Source organism: Tamandua tetradactyla, chromosome 1, assembly GCF_023851605.1.
Source record: "Tamandua tetradactyla isolate mTamTet1 chromosome 1, mTamTet1.pri, whole genome shotgun sequence".
Lineage (NCBI taxonomy): Eukaryota > Metazoa > Chordata > Mammalia > Pilosa > Myrmecophagidae > Tamandua > Tamandua tetradactyla.
The window spans coordinates 30,404,197-30,425,099 of NC_135327.1; the positions used below are offsets into that span (position 1 = coordinate 30,404,197).

Consider the following 20,903-nt stretch of genomic DNA (forward strand, 5'->3'; position numbering starts at 1 on the left):
TCCCCGCTGGCCTTCTGTTGTTTGTGACAGTTGTCACCAAAATTTTTACTTCACTGAATAAAGAGCCATCATTCTGTATTGCTTCTTTATCTCACTTAATTAATGGATCATGACTGACTGACGTTGAATTTTTATCCTCTGGTATTGATGTCTCTTTTCTACTTAAGATCTCAGATTACTCACCACTCTCTTCCTCATCCAAGAAAGACACGAGTTATTAACTTTTCCACTAACATTTTGGCATAAAATAGTTTGAGAATTTAAAATTGGTCTCTTTTGCTAGTTCCACAGGGGGTTGTGGAAGCCTAGATGCTAGAATCACGGGTTAGATGGGACATGGTGGGGCTCCATGCCATCCTCCATTCCCTCTGAGAGCTCAATTGATTCTGAGAGGAAACTACAAGAAATGTTTTCTCTATCCTGGATTCCCCAGTTTAATTTAGCAGTCTCCATCCCTCATGTCAGAATACCCACTGTTTGTTTCAAGAAACTTTATCACTTTGGCTGTGAATGTTGTTTTAGGTCAATTACATTAGTAAGGTTAATAATTTCCAGGCTGGAAGCTCTGTGTTGCCAAATATATACTAATCATGACTCAATAAAACTTCAAAGCTCACTCTAGAAGGCACACATGGCAGGTCAGCTCTTTCAAATAGAAAGTCACAAAACTATTTTGGTAGTTAAGTTCACGTGTCAACTTGGCCAGGTGAACGTGTCTAGTTCTGTTGCTGTGGACGTGAGCCAATGATACGTGAAACTCATCTGTTGCTGATTACATCTGCAGTCAGCTAGGAGTCGTGTCTGCTGCAATGAATGACGTTTGAGTTAATTGGCTGGTGCTTAAATGAAAGAGCTCAACATAGCACAGTCCAAGCAGCTCAGCATACCTCATCTCAGCACTTGCAGCTCAGCCCAGGCCTTTGGAGATGCAGAAAGAAGTCACCCCGGGGAAAGTTGTTGGAAATCAGAGGCCTGGAGAGAAGGCCAGCAGAGATTGCCCTGTGCCTTCCCACGAAAGAAAGTACCTCAGTGGTTAGCTGCCTTTCCTCTGAAGAACTATATGTTAACTAAATAAATCCCTTTTTATTGAAAGCCAATCTGTCTCTGGTGTGTTGCATTCCAGCAGCTAGCAAACTAGAACAACTATGAAGAAGAAGAAGATGATGATGATGATGATAATTGCTTACATTGATATGGTTCTTTGTAATTTTCCAAGTGCTTTCAAATGCCTTATCTCTTTAATACTGTACTATATTTCATTTCAGGAGAGACATAGTGAACGGGCTGTAAAAAATATATAGTTTTCAAAATGACCTGATAATTAGTTCCTGAGTCCTCCTTGGGTAAAGGATTAGTCCAGAGGCAAAAGGTAAATTATGTATTGTGAATCATATACTTGAATACGTTATATTCATCAAATACATGCCTTCTTAAAATGTGATGATAATTTAGGTCATATGCTTAAAAATCATCAGCAGCTTCTCTTGCTCATTCAATGTCAACTGCTTATTTTGATATTTGAATATTTCCACATTTTTTTGCTCCCTGCTTTTCCAGCTCCTCTCCCATTCTTCATACTAACGCTATTCCTACACTCAATTCTAGCTAGAATATTAATTCATTAAGCTGTTCTTCCCTTCTCCTTATTCTTTTTCTCATGTCTAACATGAAAAAAACAAAAGAACAAAGGAATGAAAGAAGAAAGAAAGGAAATATTACCTTCCAGTAACCTCAGAATTTTTCCCCTGCAAATCCAAACCACACAGAAAACAAACATGCGAGCATTGCCTTATCCAGTCACCATTCATGAAATCATTGCACAAGCCCAAAAGGGATTTAGCCTGTGGGTATGCCACAGGTATATTTGAAAGTCAGCTATTATGAGAACAAGAATACTTTTCAGGGCAGCCTCAAATGCTAAGAATTGGCTTCTGTAAGCATTAGCAGATGCTGCTGACCCCACACTCTGAAGACTGAATATCTTCATAGTCAAGTAGAAACACACACACACACACACACACACCCTGAAATCATTCCCTTCTGCATAGGTCTCTTCTTATATTTTTCCTCTGGTCTTCAGGCCTTCAGGTGACTTAGCTGATTTATACCCTTTTCTCAATGACCATAACTGTGGGATAAGCAATTTTTCTCTGAAAATGCTCAGTTAGTAAAATGTTTTAGACTTTGAGGGGCAATATGGTCTCTTTCAAAACTACTCAATTCTCCTTTGCAGACTGGGAGTAGTTACAGACAATTCATAAATGACTGTGGCTGTATTCCAATGAAATTTTATTTATCAATATGAAAATTTGAATTATATAAAATTTTCCTATATCACAAAACTTTGTTGCAACCCTTATAAGTTTTAAATTCCACTCATAGTATCAAAGGTCAACACCAGGCCAAATTGGCCCACAGGTCATATTTTGCCAACCTGTATTATAAACTGCACATCTGATCCTTTTTATACTCAGGAAAATCAATGAGTTAGAAAAGTACAGCAACCTAACTTTAAATTCACACCTACATGTATTTTTCTTATCTGGGTTTTTCAGCTGAAAGATATGATTTTAAGACAGCAACTCAACAGAAATATTTCATGTCACTTACTATTTTAAATGGGTGTGCACTGGCAATTTGAACATGGTTTACCTCTAAACAGCCTCTTGAGAGTAATGGAGACCACAACACGGTGGTATATATGTTGGTTAAATGTTCATATCATTTGGAAAAATCATTTGTTTTATAGAGTGGTAACCTAAGGTATAAAGATAAATGACTTTCCTAATGATACACAGAGAACTTGTTTTTAAAATGGAAAGAAGTGCAGATTTTAGTGTTGCCCAGCTTTTCCTAAATGGTTCAGATATCACCATTTAGGATGACAACACAGATGAGAGACCATCAGCGGTTTTGGAAATGGAATGATGACACAGCCAAAGTGACTACTGCCCCAACTACCAGTGCAGTGACTATAGGATGGAAGGGATGTAGCTAAAGAGTGGAGGATGTTGGAGAAAGAATGGTATTAGTAGACTTTTACCAACATACTATTTTTCCTATGGAAAGAATTCCTAATTCAAAGGCACCATACAAACCGTTGATGAGTAAAACATGGCAAAGGGCACTGATACAATGAAAGCTGGATACTATTTATTGGACTCTCCACACTGCCTCTTTTTCCTGGAAGGCTGGTTTCAATGACCTGCAACACCAGCACTCCCTGGCAGTTTGGCTTCTGTTGGATTTGACTAAAGCAGACATTAATAGTACATGCGAGAGAGGAAGGAGAATTTTCATCCAGCTTCTTCCTGCCTTCAGTAAAGCAATAACTGTATTCTTCCAACTAGAACTATATCCCTTTTTTATGACTAGTTCTGAAAATAGCTCCATACCCTTGGCCCCTCAGGTATAAGGGTATATAAAGGCTTCTTGCTGTGGCTAGTTCTTAGGTATTTCTAGTCCTTGTTGTTTCTTTAATGCCACCAGCATCTTTGTAAATAGTCCATTCATTAAAAAAGTATTAGCAAAGTCCCCTTGGGGAACTGGGGAGAAAGGAGGAAAAATATTCAAATTTCCCCATCTGGGGAATTCCTGATGTTCTTGAGAGCAGCAGGGACAACCAGTTCAATAATCTGAGCCCTCAATCTTGGGGTTTGACCCTATGAAACTTATTCCTATGAAGGAGAACCTAAGCCTACTTACAATAATGCCTAACAGTCACCCCTAGAGAACCTCTTTTATTGCTCAGATGTGGCCTCTCTCTCTAAGCCATCTTCTCAGGTGAACTCACTGCCCTCTTCCTTATGTGTAACCTGATTTCCAGGGGTGTAAACCTCCCTGGCAACGTGGGACTGGACTCCTGGGATCAGGTGGGGCCTGGCATCATGGGATTGGTTTCAGTGGATGAGAGATTTCAAACTGAATCGAGGGGTTAATCCTGGAGGCTATTCTTATGCATTCTATAGATATCCCTTTTTAGTTTATGGTGTACTGGAATGGCTAGAAGGAAATGCCTGTAACTGTTGAACTGTGTTCCAGTAGCCTTGATTCTCTTGAAGACCATTGTATAATTACATAGCTTTTACAATGGGTCAAAGATTGTGAAAACTTTGTGTCTGACGTTTCTTTTATCCAGGGAATGGACAGATGAGTAAAAAAAAATAAGGAAAAATATGTAAATAAATAATGGGGGGAGTGGTTAAAAAAAAAGTAGGTAAGTCGAAATATTAGTGGTCAATGAGAGGGAGGGTTAAGGGGTAGGGGAATTATGAGTTTTTTTCTCTTTTTTATTGATTTTTTTTCTGGAGTGATGCAAATGTTCTAAAAAGATCATGATGATGAATAAACAACTATGTGATGATATTGCGAGCCGCTGATTGTATACTTTACATGAACCGAATGTGTGTGAAGATTTCTCAATAAAAATATTTTTAAAAGAGACAATCTCACTTAAAAAACATAGTCCATTCATTCATCTCCCTCCAATTATCCCTTCTGAGTAGCCCATCTGTTTCCCTTCAGGAACTGATTGAGATGCAATATAAGCCACACTAGAGGTTCAGAATGCACTCCCATCACATAAAACTAAAATATGAGTGATAGCACTGTACGTTCATAAAATGATTGCAAATACCATCTTTATTTTTTCCTTATTTTATAACTTATTTTAAATCTATCAAATTTAACCTTGAGGATAAATAAAGGAATATATTCTCTTTCCATATATGTACATATGAAAATCTATGTAGTTCAGAGTGTTACATAAAACATAAGGTATTAAATATGGATATGCACGCTAAATCTCAATTATTACATCATAAAGTAAAAGAAGAGGAAACAATCATTTGATTGTTAATTACTAGTTCCCTCTAATTTCCCTCTAAACAATGAGATCTGATTTCTAAGGAAACAAGTACCCTTTCTTCCAAAAAATTGAATAACCACCTACTGACAATATCATTGGGAAACAGCAAATGTGAAATATTGAAATCTAATGCTTAGTTACAGCAATAAAAATTGCTTACACGATTAGACAGTGAGGAAGTTACTCTTGAGCTATACCTGTGTGTATAATACTTTAGAATCAGTGTGTTAACTATTGTGTCAGAGACAATCATGTTTATGTCTGTAAAATTCTGCCTTTTCAAGTGGCTGTCATGTTGTCATAGCATCTGTTTCTTTTGAAAAGGGTTTTTGCCATCAGCAAAGCATCTGATATGTATACACACTACAAAAGTCATTGAAAATGGCTTATGACACTAAGAAGTTAATGTTTTGTTCAGCCAGAACTGCTTAGTTCAAGTACAAATTAAGCTAACTCAGATCCCTTTGGACATTAGCTAATTATTTTTGGAATGGCATCCCTTTTCCTTAGCTATTTTTTCTTTGGACTCAAGATTGAGAGATGTGATAGGGGTGTGAAAGGGGAAATGTAGCTACAATTTTCAAAATTTGAGTTTTTCATTGATTCTCAATCCAACAAATACAACTGTAGATGTAAATATAAATTACAGGTATAGGAATAGGAGTGTGCCTGTTGAGCATTAAAGATGCATACCTTCTTAGTGGTCCTACCTTAATGCCAATTTCCACAAATGAAAAAGAAGAGAAATGACTAACTTGATCCCCAAACTCTTAATTATTAATTGTACTTCTTTGAACAAGAATCAGAAAAAGAGTCAATTTGTCACCAAATCAAAGTAAAATTGCCTAGACATTCTTGGATAGCTCTTTTCCAGAAGCTTCAAGAAATTTAATAATTTTATTATTGTTGGTTTCTTTACTCATGTTCATTTATCATCACTGTGTTCCATATACCACGCAATATGCTGGAGCAAAATAACTAGTAAGGGAGGTAAAGTTTCTGCTCTCACAGAACTTCAGTTTTTGAAGGATGCAAAGTCTCTCTCTCTCTCTCTCTCTTTGAATCAATAATCCAAATTCCAACTCCAACATGCATCTCTGTCATCTATCTTACTGCTGCCCAGACTTTTGCTTTTCTCAGGGAGTAGCTTTATGACTTTTTTTCTAGAAAGAAACATACCCTTCTCCTCTCTATCACCACCAGTGCTATGTCTCTGCCTTGTCCCATCCTTGTCAACAACACAAAAGTCAACAACCCATGAAACAAAAGGGTCTGGGAAAGAGGGGGAGGAAAGACTGTAAATACTTAGCCTTGAATAGTTTTTTTTTCAATGTCACATATATAAAAATGGCTATTTATATTAAAACCAACCTTCAACAAGACACATTATTAGATCTAGTAGACTATGTCAGATACCAACTGACTTCACTAGCAATTGTCCTATAAGTCCAGTTTGTTCAAATTAAGCTGAGGTTCCCTTTGTTTTCATGTTGGCAATTCCTCTGAATGACTGGGACATGGCAGCTAAGAATGTGGCTTCTTTTTAACCCCATAGTAAGAGGTATATACTAGGGAACTTGTTTGAAGGATTCTAAGGATTTGATCAGGTTACACTTGATTCAACTTTAAATGAGCTTCTCCAAGTGAGTGTTCAAAAAACAGCTTCAGGAATGAAGGAGAACATGTCAAGATGTACCAATAGTAAGTCCTTGATTGAGCTGTAAGCATAATTTGCTTTTGGGGGAGACACAAAAGACATTATATTTAAGGGAGAAGTATCTTCTTAGAATCGCTAGGTTTGGGGGGGGATACGGAAACCCACATGTTGTAACTTCTGCTCTGCTGCGCCCCCTCATCTCAATGCCCACCTTACTCAAGAGCACGCACCTACCTCCTCCGAGAATGGAAAGCTGTTCCTTGCTCTTCATTTCTTCCTTTTGGTGCACTAAACCTTTTCCTACAGCTACTTTTTAGTTAAGGGGCTCCATCTATCCCACACAAAGTCACCTGTTTCACCAACCATATTCATGATCACAGCGTTTTTGTTAAGTGTTAACATGGGACTAGGCATGGTCTATCAGAATCCCTCCTGGGGATGTATATATACATTTTAATTAACTAAACCACACTTTATTTGGATTTCACAACATTCAAATATATTTGAATCAAATACATTTCCACTAACATATTTTTTCTGTTCCAGGACATATTCCCCAAGAGAGTATTCTATTTAGTCATCGTTTCTCCTTCATTTACTCTTGTCTGTGACAGTTCCTCAGACTTTCCTTTCTTTGAGGAGTACTAATCAGGTCTTTTGTGGAAAGTTCCACAATATGGGTTTGTGTGATGTTTTTTTCTCATGGGTAGATTAAGTTATGGTTTGGGGGAAGAATAAACATAGTTGTGTAGTGCCCTTCTCATCACATCATATCAAGGGTATTTGTTATCAGCCTGACTTATCTCTGACTGGTGATGATAGCTTCTCACCTGGCTGAGGTAGTTTGCCAAGTTTCTCCACTATAAAGTTACGCCCTTCTTTCCATACTCCTTGGAAGCAAGTTACTAAGTGCAGTTCACACTCCAGGAGTAGGAGGGATTCCCCTGAGATTTTGAGCATGAAAGATAATGTTTGTACAGGAAAAGCAGCATAAATGCTTGCTTTTTCTTTTTATTTATCTATTTTTGGAATAGTGAATTGGCTCCCTAATAGTCTGTAGAGAAAAACTATGGGATTTTTGAAGTATCATTATGAATTGATTGATTTTAACATAGTAATATATTTCAACTTATTACATTATCCATATCAATACTCAAGTTATTCAATTTTTTGGCCAGTAGAAGCTTCTTCAGGTTAGCTCTGAAGTCCTCTTTTATAAAAATTAATTTTGCGTAATTTGACTCTTTTTAAAATGTTGAAGCAGCTTTCTCGTGATATAATTCATACACTATGAAGTTTACCCATCTAAAATATACAACTCAATATTTTTAGTATATTTACATAACTAGGAAACCATCACCAGAATCTAGTTTTAGAACATTTTTGTCACCTGAAAAAGAAACCCCTTACTCATTAACAGTCACTCTCCATTCTTGCCAAACCCACTATCCTAGATTTAGGCAACTACTAATCTACTTTCTGACTCTCAAGATTTGTCTATTCTAGACAGTTCATAGAAATGGTAGCACAGAATATGTGGACTTTGGTAAATGGCTTCTTTCATTTAGCATGATATTTACAAAGTTCATCCATGTGCTAACACATATCAGTACTTCATTTCTTTTCATTGCCAAATAGTATTCCAGTGTATATTTGCATTATTTCCATCTTTGACTATTATAAAGAATAATGATATGGACATTTGTGTAGGAGTTTCTTCATGGACATTTGTTTTCTTTTCTCCTAGGTATACATCTACAAGTACAATTTTTAGGTCATATAATATCTCTGTGCTTAAACCATGGAGGAATTACCAGACTATTTTCCAAAGTGGCTATACCATTTTGCATTCTAACCAATGGTGTATGAAGTTTACATTTTCTCTGGATCCTTGCCAACACATTTTACTGTATTTTTTGTAAAAGCCATCCTCGTGACTGTGAAGTGGTAACTCATTGTGGTTTTGAAGATCCATATTTCTTTGTTCAGTTATTTCATTTTAAAAATATTTACAGATTAATTCTTAGACAAAGTTACTGTCCTAAGACCACACTTATTCCATGAAGGCTAGAAATATGATACCCTTTTGCTATTCTTGCTACATATTTGAACTTGTTGGCATTTGTGTAACATAATAAAATGAATACAAAATGACCCTTGTTTTAATCTGCATTTTGATTATTTTGCACTCTTGGAATTTTTTCATTCTTCTACAGATCTGGGGCTATTTAATAAGACATTAACTATAGCAATTTTTAAAATTTAAAAGACACTTATATCACATAGTAAAGATACAATATTAAAAAGTTCAATTAGGTCTGAGGGTTTATAGACCATGAATTAATGGCTTCAGAGGTCCCATGAAACTAATTAATTTGCTTAAGGCAGTTAACAAGAATATGGTCAAGTCAGAGCTACCTTTAAAATGATTGAAGATGCCAATGACGAAAAGACAATATGATTATGTAACCAACATGCCAAGAACGCAATTGCTATGATAACATCTTGGTTTTATATTGCACTAACTGATTTGGGAACAGGAACTAGGCAACAAAAAGAGGGTAAGTGTATCTGATTGAAGGCCATGAAAACAGACACAACCAGGGTATCCACCCATGATATTTAACTTAAAAATAATATTAGCTAACATTTGTGAACATTTAGTTTGTTAGACACTAAAGTATATATGAAGCACATTGCTTCATATTTTTGTCATAACAAATACATTATGCATGCACTAGACCCAATCTACAGATCTGAAGATTATTGAGATTTAAGGGAATTAAGTCATTTTCCAAAGTTCATACAACTCATAAATGGAAGAACCAGAGTTCAAATCTACTTCTTTTGGGAAGAATTCTAACACTATGATATGCTGCTTCTTCTACTTGGTATTCATGGGAGGTGTTGGTCCTAGAATTCTACATGCACATTTAAAAAATTGCTAGGGCATTGCATCTGTAACAATGGCAAATACACTTTTTTTGCAGGCAAACTGAGTTACTGAGTTGATAGAATTATGAATATACACATTGACCTGCAACAATCTCCCAGGAGCTGAAATACATCTTCTAAAGATTAATTCGGTATTTATTGCTGCATAATAAATTAACCCAAACTTATTGGTTTAAGAAATACACATCTATCTTCTCACATTTTCTATGGGTCAGGAATTCAGAAGTGGCTTAGCTGGGTGGATTTAGCTTAGGAGCGCTCAAGAAGTTGTTGTGTCTACGGTGATCTGAAGGCTTGACTAAGACTGGAAGGTCAGCGCCCAAGGTGGCTCACTCACATGTCTGGCAAGTTGGTACTGGTCATTGGCAGGAGGTCTTAGTTCCTCACCTTTGAACTTCTCCATACAGCTTCTTATGTGTTCTCATGACATAATCACTTCTTCTAGAGCTGGTGGTCTAGGAGAGAGCACAAAGAAGGCCACAATCTCTTTTGTGATTTAGTTTTGTAAGACACACATTGTTATTTCTACAATATCCCATTCTTCAGGGCAGCTCAGCCTTATTCAATGTGGGAGAAACTACAGCAATGCACAAATACTAGGCAGCAAGGGTCACTGGTGGAGAGCTTGAGGGAGATCTGCCAAAAGAGGTACATAAGAGGAAAACCCAAGAAAGACCAGGGTAAGATCAGCATATCCGATTTTAGAACCGGCCACAACAAAGAGCTCAGGGCATAGATTTAGAAGACTTGTATGTACATCTGGGCCTCTTCCCTATGGCATGGTTGCCAAATAAATCACAGTATTCTCAGATATATTTGAAGTTCAGATAAACAACAAATAAATGTTTAGTATAAATATATCCAATACATTGCATGGAGCACACTTATACTAAGAAATATATTTCTAGTGGGGTGCAAGGGTAGTTCAGTGGTAGAAATCTTGCCTGTCATGTGGGAGACCCAGGTTCAACTCCTGGTCCATGCACTTCCCCAAAAACATACAAACAAGCCAAATAAACAAACAAAAATTCAGTAAATGGTTCTGCAATAACAGGATACTCACACGGAAAAATAATGAAATATAATAAAAATAGTGAAAAGAAATAAATTCTTTTTTTATCTGAAATTCAAATTTAACTGGGTGCTCTATGTTTTTATTTTCTAAATCTAGCTTACCCTAATTTTAGAAAGGTTACTTAAAATTTCTAAGTCCCAGACTGTCTCCCTATAGTATGAATGTAAAAATTCCTATTGTTATTGAGAAAATGGAACAAAGTAATGTATGAAAAATTGTTTTCTAAATCATGAAGAGCTACATGAAAATGACTATTTTTCATGATGCATTAGTGTTTGAATGGAATCAGCCATGTGATGTGCCTTTGGAGTCTTCAGCCAGTGGCTGTTAACACACTTAAAATCTAAAAGAGCACATTTCCCAAATCTAGCTTGATCATTTTTTTTCATTCATTCAACAAATATGTTCTGGTCATCAGTCATGAGCCAGCCCTTGGGCTGTTCAGTCCTTGCTCTCAGGGGATTGTGGTCTAGTGGGATGGCATGGACAAAGAGACTCTTAAATTCACTAAGTGAGATAAGGGCTTCCAGAAGAGTTACAATAATTGGGCAAGTAAATATGAACACAGACTGATGATTGGGAATTCCTTCTATTTCTAGTCCTCTAGTTCTGTCCTAAGCCCAGGGTAAACTTCTGAGAACGTTTGCTCACTGATACCCTCTGTCATGCATTTTCACAAATGAAGAACTGTGACACACCTCTTCCAATTTTTCTGTTTAGTTACTTGGAAACTTTAGCTAGATAGCAAACTTCAGTGAATAAAGTGAAAAATGCATTTTTAAATTATTCAGCAAATCCAAAGTTGTCATCAAAATTGCCTAGTGCTCCTCATCTACATCATCATCATCTGTGTTAATATTCACTAATACCTATGTGATAGTACTGTGTTTAGAATTTTACAGAATTTCATTAAATCTTTACTCTTAGGTAGGCACTAATAGCATTTTCATTTTGAGATGAGCATGTGAAAGTTCAGACATGAAGTGAAACCCACAAATTCCCTCAAGAACTACATTAATTGGCAGACTCATTATTTGGACAGATATCTGGCTCTGGCTGACTCCTTTCCAGCCTTCTAAACTCTAGATATAAATTCAACACTCACAAATAATTGAAGTATAAACCAGGATGATGAAACATAGGTTTTGTGGAGTCTTGAGTTCCACCCTTACAAATGAGGGGTAACGATTTCTTGGTCAGAGTGCTCGTGAAATTTAAATTATAAAATGTACGGCAATTAGCACAATAGCCATCAGTCTGATCCTGAACTAAATAGTCTGTTCTCTGTGAATATATGCCATTTCATTCACTAATTCATTAAGAAATATTTAATGACTGCCTATACCTAAACAGACAACAACTCATGGGGTTGATGCATGAATCCTGTGTTGATGATTGAAAGACTTATATTCCAGCCCTCTTTTCCCTTACCTGGGAACAGAGTAGTGCTGAAGATCATTCTCAGGTTTTGTCAAATCAAAGACTGAACAATGCTCTAAAAGCTTCAGCTTGGGAGGCAGTATGGCAAAAAGACTGCTGATAAAGAACTGGGGGGTTTGGAGCAAGTTACTTACCTAATTTCTCTAAATTGTAAATTAGGAATTAAAAATCATTGAGTTACAGTGAGAGTTAATTGAGTTAATATTTGGAGCACTTAGAAAAATGAGTGGCACAAAAGTAAAAGCACTCTATGAATGACACCTATGGTAATTATTGACCAGGTTCCAGATCTTGGTCTTTCAGTCTTGAGCAAGTGATTTCTCTTTTGGTGACATCAATATCACCAGCTAAAACATATTGATTAACTTGAAAAAGGCTTACTGAGCAATTACCCTTTGCCTGAAGTTCTAGGCACTAGAGATAAGGTGATGACTAAGACAAAAAGTCCTTACCCTTATAAGCTTACACTCAAGTAGAAAAAGAAAGGCTTAATAAGTAATAAGCAAATAAACAACATTGTGGCATGTTACTAACAGCAACAAAATAAGAATGATGTAAGAGAATGGCTGGCTGCAGCACCACTTTCCACGGGGAAGACCCCTTCTGACTCTAGAAATACATATTGAGTCTAATGATGAGAAAAAACTGATCATGCAACATTTGAGCAAAAACCATTTTAGCCAGAAGGAACAACAGATGCCAAAGACAAGAAGTAAGAACATGCTTGAAAAAGGAAGCCAGTGTATGAAGTTTAAATTTACCTAAATTTCTTCCAGTTTGATTTATCTTATAGACGACTGCAACTCTCTCACAGTACTTTTCAAAAATAAGGTGAGATAACTTAGAAAAATATCCAGTACAGTGTTCGAATATAGTTAGCACTCAATGCACATTTGTCCCCTTCCATTATTTTGGGTCAGTCCTGATAACTTATCTAGCCTTGAAATAAGACTGAATACAGATATGTTTGATAGAAAACATGCTGTGTGATGTAGTTTTATTTTGTGAGCACCACTTATTAACATGCTAAACTGATGCTAAATGACTGAAATCTCTTTATGATTTGCCTTTCCAATTCTGTTCTGATTTAAGGATTTAATTCCCAACCCTGTCATCAACTAGTTTTTAAAGCTTCATGCTTAAACTGGCACAAAGTCAAGAAATGCTGCTAAAAAATGAATAGGTACCAGAGATAATAAAATTAGATGTCAGTGCATTAAACCTTTTTCTTCTCATGGCTGGTCATCACAAAATATCATAAAATCTGTCATAATAAAGGGTAATACCTTATAACAGAGCTGATGAGGCATAAAAGAATGTAGATGATTTATGTTCAATCAGCCAATGAGATGGGTAACTGGCTCCTTTGAAGACAACTTTTGTTGTTTATGGACAGGTGAATGTTACACAGAAACATTTTAGGAAGTAAAACTAAATAAGAATAAAGCAACTACATAAGAAATTGTGCTGAATTGTTCCATGACTTAGGAAAAATTAAAATTTTATTATTAGGGTTCAACAATGCCTCATCCTCTATCATTTCTATTAATCTTCACACATTTCAACACCTCTTAAAAGACCAGCATTTGAAGACTCCAAATTATAGCATCAGTTCTGAAATACCCAATAATAGGTGATGATACTCTGTTAATGCTTTGATTATGATAATGATAGCCATGATAATAATCACAATAGCAACTATTTACTGAGTGCTAATCACATGTCAGGAATCATAGTCAAGGTCTCTCTGTGTGGCACAGAGAAGAATGATCATCTGGTATTACATTTGTTCCTTACCTTTTCCAGGCCCCCTCATTACATGACTAGTTCTGATGAACAAGATATATGGCATGGCTTACATGTAGATTAGCCAATGAAAATATGCAACTGTTCACTAATCTTTTTCTCTACTACAGAGGCAGCTCCTCAGCTGTTAGATGCTTTATCAGCCTGAGTCCATGAGTTACTATATGGAGATGCCCTACCTACTGCATTGTGCTTGAGGCATAGTGAGGTACAAACCTGTGTTGTCTCAGGGTACTCAGATTAGCCTGTCCTTATACAACAATACCATTTTGAACTCCTCCAAACATCCGTGAGGAATATATTATGGTAAGCTCCCTTTCACAGATGAAGAAATTGAGATCAAACAGTAACTTACTCAGGGTTAAGCAGCTATTAAGTGGTACCTGAAGTACCAGTTAAGGACTGGTAACCAAATGTGAGATCACAGAAACTCAGCTCTTTGCAAAATGGTGAGAACGTGGTATTTGGTTCTAGGCTGACATGGTTTAAAATCTGGTTCTCACATTTTCTCAGCTAGGAAAGGAAGGCAAGAATAGCAAACATCTCACCAGGTTTGTGGTGAGGATTAAAGAATTTGATATATATTAATGCTTAGAATTGTGCCCAGCATGTGAAACTTAATGATTAGTATTACTGTATCCTTGTCTATCAAAAGAAAACATCAATTTACAAAGGAGAATGTTTTTACTTGCTAAAAGTCCAAATCTTCATTAAACAAACCAGGAAACTGAGGCTCAAGAGGTTTGGTAACTTGTCCAAGGTCACAAAACAGGAAAAAATCCTTTCTTCACAGTCCAGTGGGTTTTCAGTCTCACTTTGCTGATTGCAGCTCAGATGAGGTCAATATGGGGAGAAGAGAGGGATGAAAATTCTTCACCACGTTCAAACCAATCTGCATATGCTTGGGTTCTTTCCTCTTCCAAAAGTGCTGATGAAAGCTTTGCTCATCTTCAGTAATGCAGTTCTTAAGGCAGGTAAGTGGAAATCTATGCTCAACCTAATAAGGTAATTCATTGCCGTTGATTTGGTGACCATACCTTCTCCTTCATATGTCTTCAAATTGGCATTTCTAACATCAGGACTATTTTGTTGGATGTGTTAAGATGATGATAAATCAGGATTCAATGCAAATAATTCAATCATCTTTAAAAGGAAAGAAAAAATAAAAGATGGAAGAAAGGGAGAAAGAAAAGATCAAAGAAGAGAGTACAAGTGTCACTGCTGCACTTCTCAAGTGACAATGTTTCTTCTAGTCTGATATTGGAGACATATCTCCATCTGCAGCTGTTGAATTACTGTTGTGGGCATTTGAGCACTTTAAGGAATCATTAAATCGTTGCTACACCTGTAGTCACGCAGTACTATAAATAAGATAGAAATTTCAGTTGCAAATGCAGTGATGCTTGGGAGTTGTCTGCTTTTTTTTTTCTTCCTTTTTCCCAAGATTAGCTGCTCAACAGACTGCAAAGGATTTACTTAGTAATATGATGTTTTACCTTATTTTTTCAAAATTAGTCTACCACCTGGTTCATTACTTTGATAGCCTATTTCTCCATGTCTGGGAGTCTTCTCTGAAACTTTCATCACATACTTGCTGTTCAGAATTCTGTAAACAAATTCACAGCTGATTTTATACCTGGAATGGTAGTATTTGAGCTGAATCCCATCCCATGTCCCTTTACCTTCTTCCAGCTGCTCCCCCAGCTGTCATTCACTGCCAATGAAGTTGCCATTGTTTGGGGGGTGGTTGATTCCAAAACTATGGTAACATTTTCATTGGGAGGCCTGGTTTCTACTAAAACCCTGTTTAGGGAAAACATTTGAAAATATGAGAAATTCAAACTAAATCCATTTAAGACATGGCTCCATAAAATAGTCAAATGATAACTAATCAATTATTAAATTAAATTTTAACTTTTCTGCTAAGTGTCCTATAGAGTAAAAGCAGGTTAAATTGGTTAAAATTCACTGATACACCATTGGGTGTACAGGTGGTTCAGTGGTAGAATGCTTGCTTTCCATGTGGGAGACTTGGGTTCAATTCCCAGACTATATATCTCCCCTAAAAAAATTCATTGAAACATTCTTTAACCAATTCTTCATAGAGCCTCTATTAGATTCCAGGCACTGATATAGTACCTGCAGATAGGAAAGTAAGGTCAACCTGTTCCAATCACATGAAGCTTTCATTTCTAGAGGAGGGAGAAAGACAAATATATAAACCACCATGATAGTTCAAAAATAGTAAATATGATCGTTTTGTTTCATGAAAGCTGCCAGAATGTGATACACCAGAAACAGAATGTCTTTTAAAAACGGGAATTTATTAAGTCAAAAGTTAAGACAAGCCTATAAAAATGTCCAAACTAAAGCATCCAGGAAAAGATACCTTGGCTCAAGAAGGTCGGGGTTTCTCTCTCAGTTGTAAAGACACATGGTAATATCTATTAGCTTTCTCTCTAGGCTTCTTCAATGGTTTCCCTGGGAGCACTTCCTTTGCACACCTCCAGAGGTTTCTGACTGTGTGGGCTCTGTTGGTTCTAAAGCTTTTTCCAAAATGGTTCCCTCTTAAAGGGCTCCAGTAAGCAACCTCACCTTGAATAGGTGGAGACGCTTCTCCATGGAAACCATCTAATCAAAAGTTAACACCCACAATTGGGTGAGTCACATCTCCATGGAAATAAACAAATTTGAATGAGGATTAAAGGACATGGCTTTTCTGCAGTACATAATAGCTTCAAACCAGCACAATGATGGAAATAAAATAAATAATAAAGAGTAATAAAGAGATGGACTATTGGGGAAGGGCTAAGGATTTCCTCTACAAGGAGTAATGTTCGAGTGGAAATAATGAGAATGAGAAAGAAAAGACCTGAGAAGGGAGTTCCCCATCTGTGAACCCCTAAAATTGCCTTTTTTTTTTTTTTTACTAATATAGCAAGATGTCCCAGATAAGCCCAAATTGGAAGACAGAGCTGGTTGATTATAAAGCTATGGTTTATTTGCTAGAGGCTAAAGAGTGGATAATTTGTTCAGTCATTCATTCAGCTAATAACTCTGCATTTGTAGTCAATGTCAGGTTCTATAGCAGTGTTTCTTAAATATTTGTCTATCAACACTTAACGAATATTTCAGAATGCTGATTCTGGACTCCCAGAGAGTTAAGACACTTGAAGCTCTTCAGATGGAACCTGGGGAATGGACGCTTTGACTCAGAATGGATCCCCTACCCTGGGATGGCTCTTCCTTACACAGAAGTTTAGGAGTCATTGAGCCATGACACAGGCTCTGTTTTTTCTTAGAAAAAAGGAGGAATCCATAAATTGTCATCCACATTTTTTCTGAAGCATCTTGAGACTAGCCTGTCTCAAAACATAGAATAAAGATTGCATGCATGAACTAGGCAAGCGGCGAAATTTGGGTCTTTTTGTATCTCAACCACCCATTCCTATTCATAACAATGACAAAGTCATTGAACACTTCTCAAACTTAGTTTCCTCAGTTTTAAAATACATTTGGATGCTTGTATAGTTCAAATGAGATGATTCATCTTAAAATAAGGTATATAGTAGTGTTCTAGTTTGCTAGCTACCAGAATGCAACACACCAGAGATGGATTGGTTTTTAATAAAAGGGGATTTATTTTGTTAGTTCTTCAGAGGAAAGGCAGCTAACTTTCCACTTCCACTTATGTGGGAAGGCTCAGGGTAATCTCTGCTGGCCTTCTCTCCAGGCCTCTGGGCTCCAACAACTTTCCCTGGGGTGATTCTTTTTTGCATCTCCAAAGACCTGGGCTGAGCTGTGAGTGCTGAGATGAGGTATGCTGAGCTGCTTGGGCTGTGCTATGTTGTGCTCTCTCATTTAAGTGCCAGTCAATTAAGTCAAACGTCATTCATTGCAGCGGGCATGCCTCCTAGCTGACTACAGATGTAAATCAACAACAGATGAGGTCCATGTACCATTGGCTTATGTCCACAGCAAAAGAACTAGGTGACTTCACCTGGCCAAGTCGACAACTGAATCTAACTACCACAAGTAGGCACTCAATAGGTGCTTGCTTTTATATTCCAATTACTGTACTACTTTTTGGGTTCACTGACAAAGACTGTGAAGAGGGCCATTAAGGGAACTATACTAGACACACACATTTTATGAGGATATTGGGCTCCAACAGTTAGGACATAAATAAGGAAAAAATAACTGATGAATAAAATAACTCATAAATTCTATTAGGAAGTCACCATATTAGATACCTACCTGAATATGATATGACTCTACTGTATGGGAAGCCCATGCTTTTCAAAATTTAGCCAATTCAAAAATGTAGGTGTAGAACAAGCCTTTGCCATATGTCAAAGTATTTCAAACCAATACCAGAATGAGTTAAGGCAATTTAACTTCATTATTGAAAAACAAAGTGGCCAGAGAGGCATCCAGGTCATTTTAAAAACCTGTGATATTCAAACTAAGCTCACAATTCCTCTATGTGACCATCTGGAAAGGATACTGTCCAACATCATCCAAAGTCATAGCATTCTTTCATTAATGCTGATGATAGGTGAATAAGGGAAGGTGTACCCCCAGATGAGTGCTGTCTTTACTTATCCTGCCCAGGTCAGACAAGACAATCTCCATTTCAAAGCTAACACTTCTTAAATCCATTTTCCACTAAAGCACCAAAGGGTTATAATTCACTTATGAAAATATGACCATGCTATTTCCTGGCTTAAAGCCATTTGGCAATGAATGGCTTTAATCTTCACTCCTCATTATACACCAAGAAATTTGTATATATATATATATATATTACATATGGGAGAGATGCATTGAATTATGCAATGTGCTTTTCTCCTATGCCTTCTCAACTACACAGCATTTTATCATTGTCTATTCTGTGCATGCATCTATCTGTAGAATTTGAAAATTATGGAACTTGTTACTGAAACAATGAAAAGAGGGTGAGGTAGACTAGGGTATCATTTTAAGATAACGATTTTATTCATCATTTCCAACTTTTGGCATATGTCACCAAATCCTGAAAGACCCCAGGTCTTAGAGTTCTCCCAGAATATCCTGTATGTCCAGGATAGCCAAACTAGCTCAATTTTAGAAAAAGGATATATATTAGTAAGATTTTCTGTAGAAAGAAAACAAACCCAAACTTTCAAGAAAACAAGCATTTCTTATTCATGGGTCTATGATTTGGTTATGGCTCTGTTGGGTTCTGCTGAGTTTGCTAAGCTTACTTCACTGTGGATAGGGTTTGAGTCTGCTTACTATAAAGCATGCCATCAAGAGGGTGGGCAGAAACTAAAGGAACTGATAGAAATATGTAGGTCTCTTAAATCTCCAGCACCAAACTGGAACTCTTGCTTCTACCATCTTACCTTTGACCAAAGAAAGTTACATGTTAAGACCAGTGTCAACTGGGCAGGAACAAATACTCTTCCCACACAGCCTAAATGAGACTCTGATTGGAAGCCACCTTACAAGGTACTCCATACCAATCTAGGTGCAGCCACTTCAAAAGTACCTGGTCCAGGAAAAGCAATACCATAAGATAAAAATTTCCCATGTAGTGGGGTTATTTAATGGCAGAGCAGGATGACCCCAGTGAAGAGGTTGAAGTGGAATGCCAACCCAGCTGTCAGGCTAGAGAATATGTCACTGGGCTGAGGACACTACAGCCAGCAGGGGATTAAGTTAGTCAATGAACCCATAGGGTGCCAGTAAGAACAGGGCCGAAGAGAGGCTTAAGAAAGCATCGGCTTTAGACTTCTGAAAGAGATTCCAGATGAGTACACAACAGTAAAAGAAGAGCCTAAGAAGTAGCAGGCATTGGCTGGCACACATCCGTGAACCAACAAACCAGGTTCTTCTCCCTTCAGTGTGTCAAGAATATACAATTTCCCACCACTTAAACCTAAGCAACATCTTAGGAGCCAAACTAGAGGTTGGTGAGATTGATGAGGTGGTTTGAGCCAAGCAAAACTATTTTCTAAATGGGCCATTTAAATATTCATATCAGATTATACATTTAGTATTTTGAATTTGGGACAAATACTGAATCAGTTATAAACAAAATAAATCATTTGCATTGCTCCTTGCATATCCAAGTTTTTGTGCAAGAGAACTTGGTAACCTTATAACTAATAAATTATTGTGTTCATCTCCTAAAATATTCCTGTGATAGAAGCTCTTATTATTCCCAATTTATATATGAGGAAATTGGGTTAAATAACTTCATCTGACAAGGCTCTTGTTTGCAACCACAGAACTCATTCAAGATAAATAGGCAGGAAGGAACCTAAAACATGGAATTAGGTAACTTAGAGAAGGTTTGAAAAACTTTGAGGAATAGGTCAGAGCCACATACCAAACTCACTCGGCAATGATCAGCAAACTGCCACTCCCACCATCAATTGCACAATCCCATCATCTCTGCCATTTCCCAGGATAACAAAGTGGATACCATGTGCTCTGCTTATTTTCTGATGAAATTAATTTCTAAAATAAAATATTTTACAGATGAGACTGATTAAAAGAGCCTAAACTGCAAATCTGTATCTAAGCAACAACAAACATTTATGTAGATTCTAGATTGGAAAGCTATGAATCATACCATGAGGAAGTATTAAAATGTAGGAAGAGTGTTCAAAGATGCAGGTACCCACAAAATTCAGATGCCCAGAGCTGTAGGCTGCCTTCCAACAACCGAGCCTGTACTTTTATACTCAGCAACATGCTGCCTGCTGGATGTCATATTGGCTGCACAAACCCTCAGGAGATAGAGCACCTTCCCGTGGCACCATGCTTCACTGTGATCTGACTATAAAAGCATTTGCAGCCATGATTCTTGCCATTGCTTGTCCACATCTGAACAGTTTCCCAAAGTCATGCTGCTTCTCTCCTCCTCGTCTTTGGTCATGGTAGGTTTGTTTCACTGCCCACGCCCACACCCAACATGATTATACTTTTTATCCTCAAATTTATCCTTTGGGGTTCATATCTTCCAGGAAGGATCCTCTCCTCCAGAAAGGGTTAAGTTGCCCTTCCCTGTTTACATCTCCATAGTGCCATGAGCGTATTTCTTACGTTTTCCT

The 20,903-nt window shown here is 37.1% G+C and overlaps 1 long non-coding RNA gene across 1 annotated transcript in view; it reads right to left on the reverse strand.

Moving 5' to 3' along the window:
• LOC143683947 (uncharacterized) overlaps window positions 1-20,903 on the reverse strand; it is a 355,121-nt gene that overhangs the window by 171,012 nt on the left and 163,206 nt on the right. The window contains exon 6 of the long non-coding RNA XR_013175749.1: window positions 9,867-9,934. This is a non-coding gene — a long non-coding RNA (uncharacterized LOC143683947). The remainder of the gene's footprint in view (window positions 1-9,866; window positions 9,935-20,903) is intronic.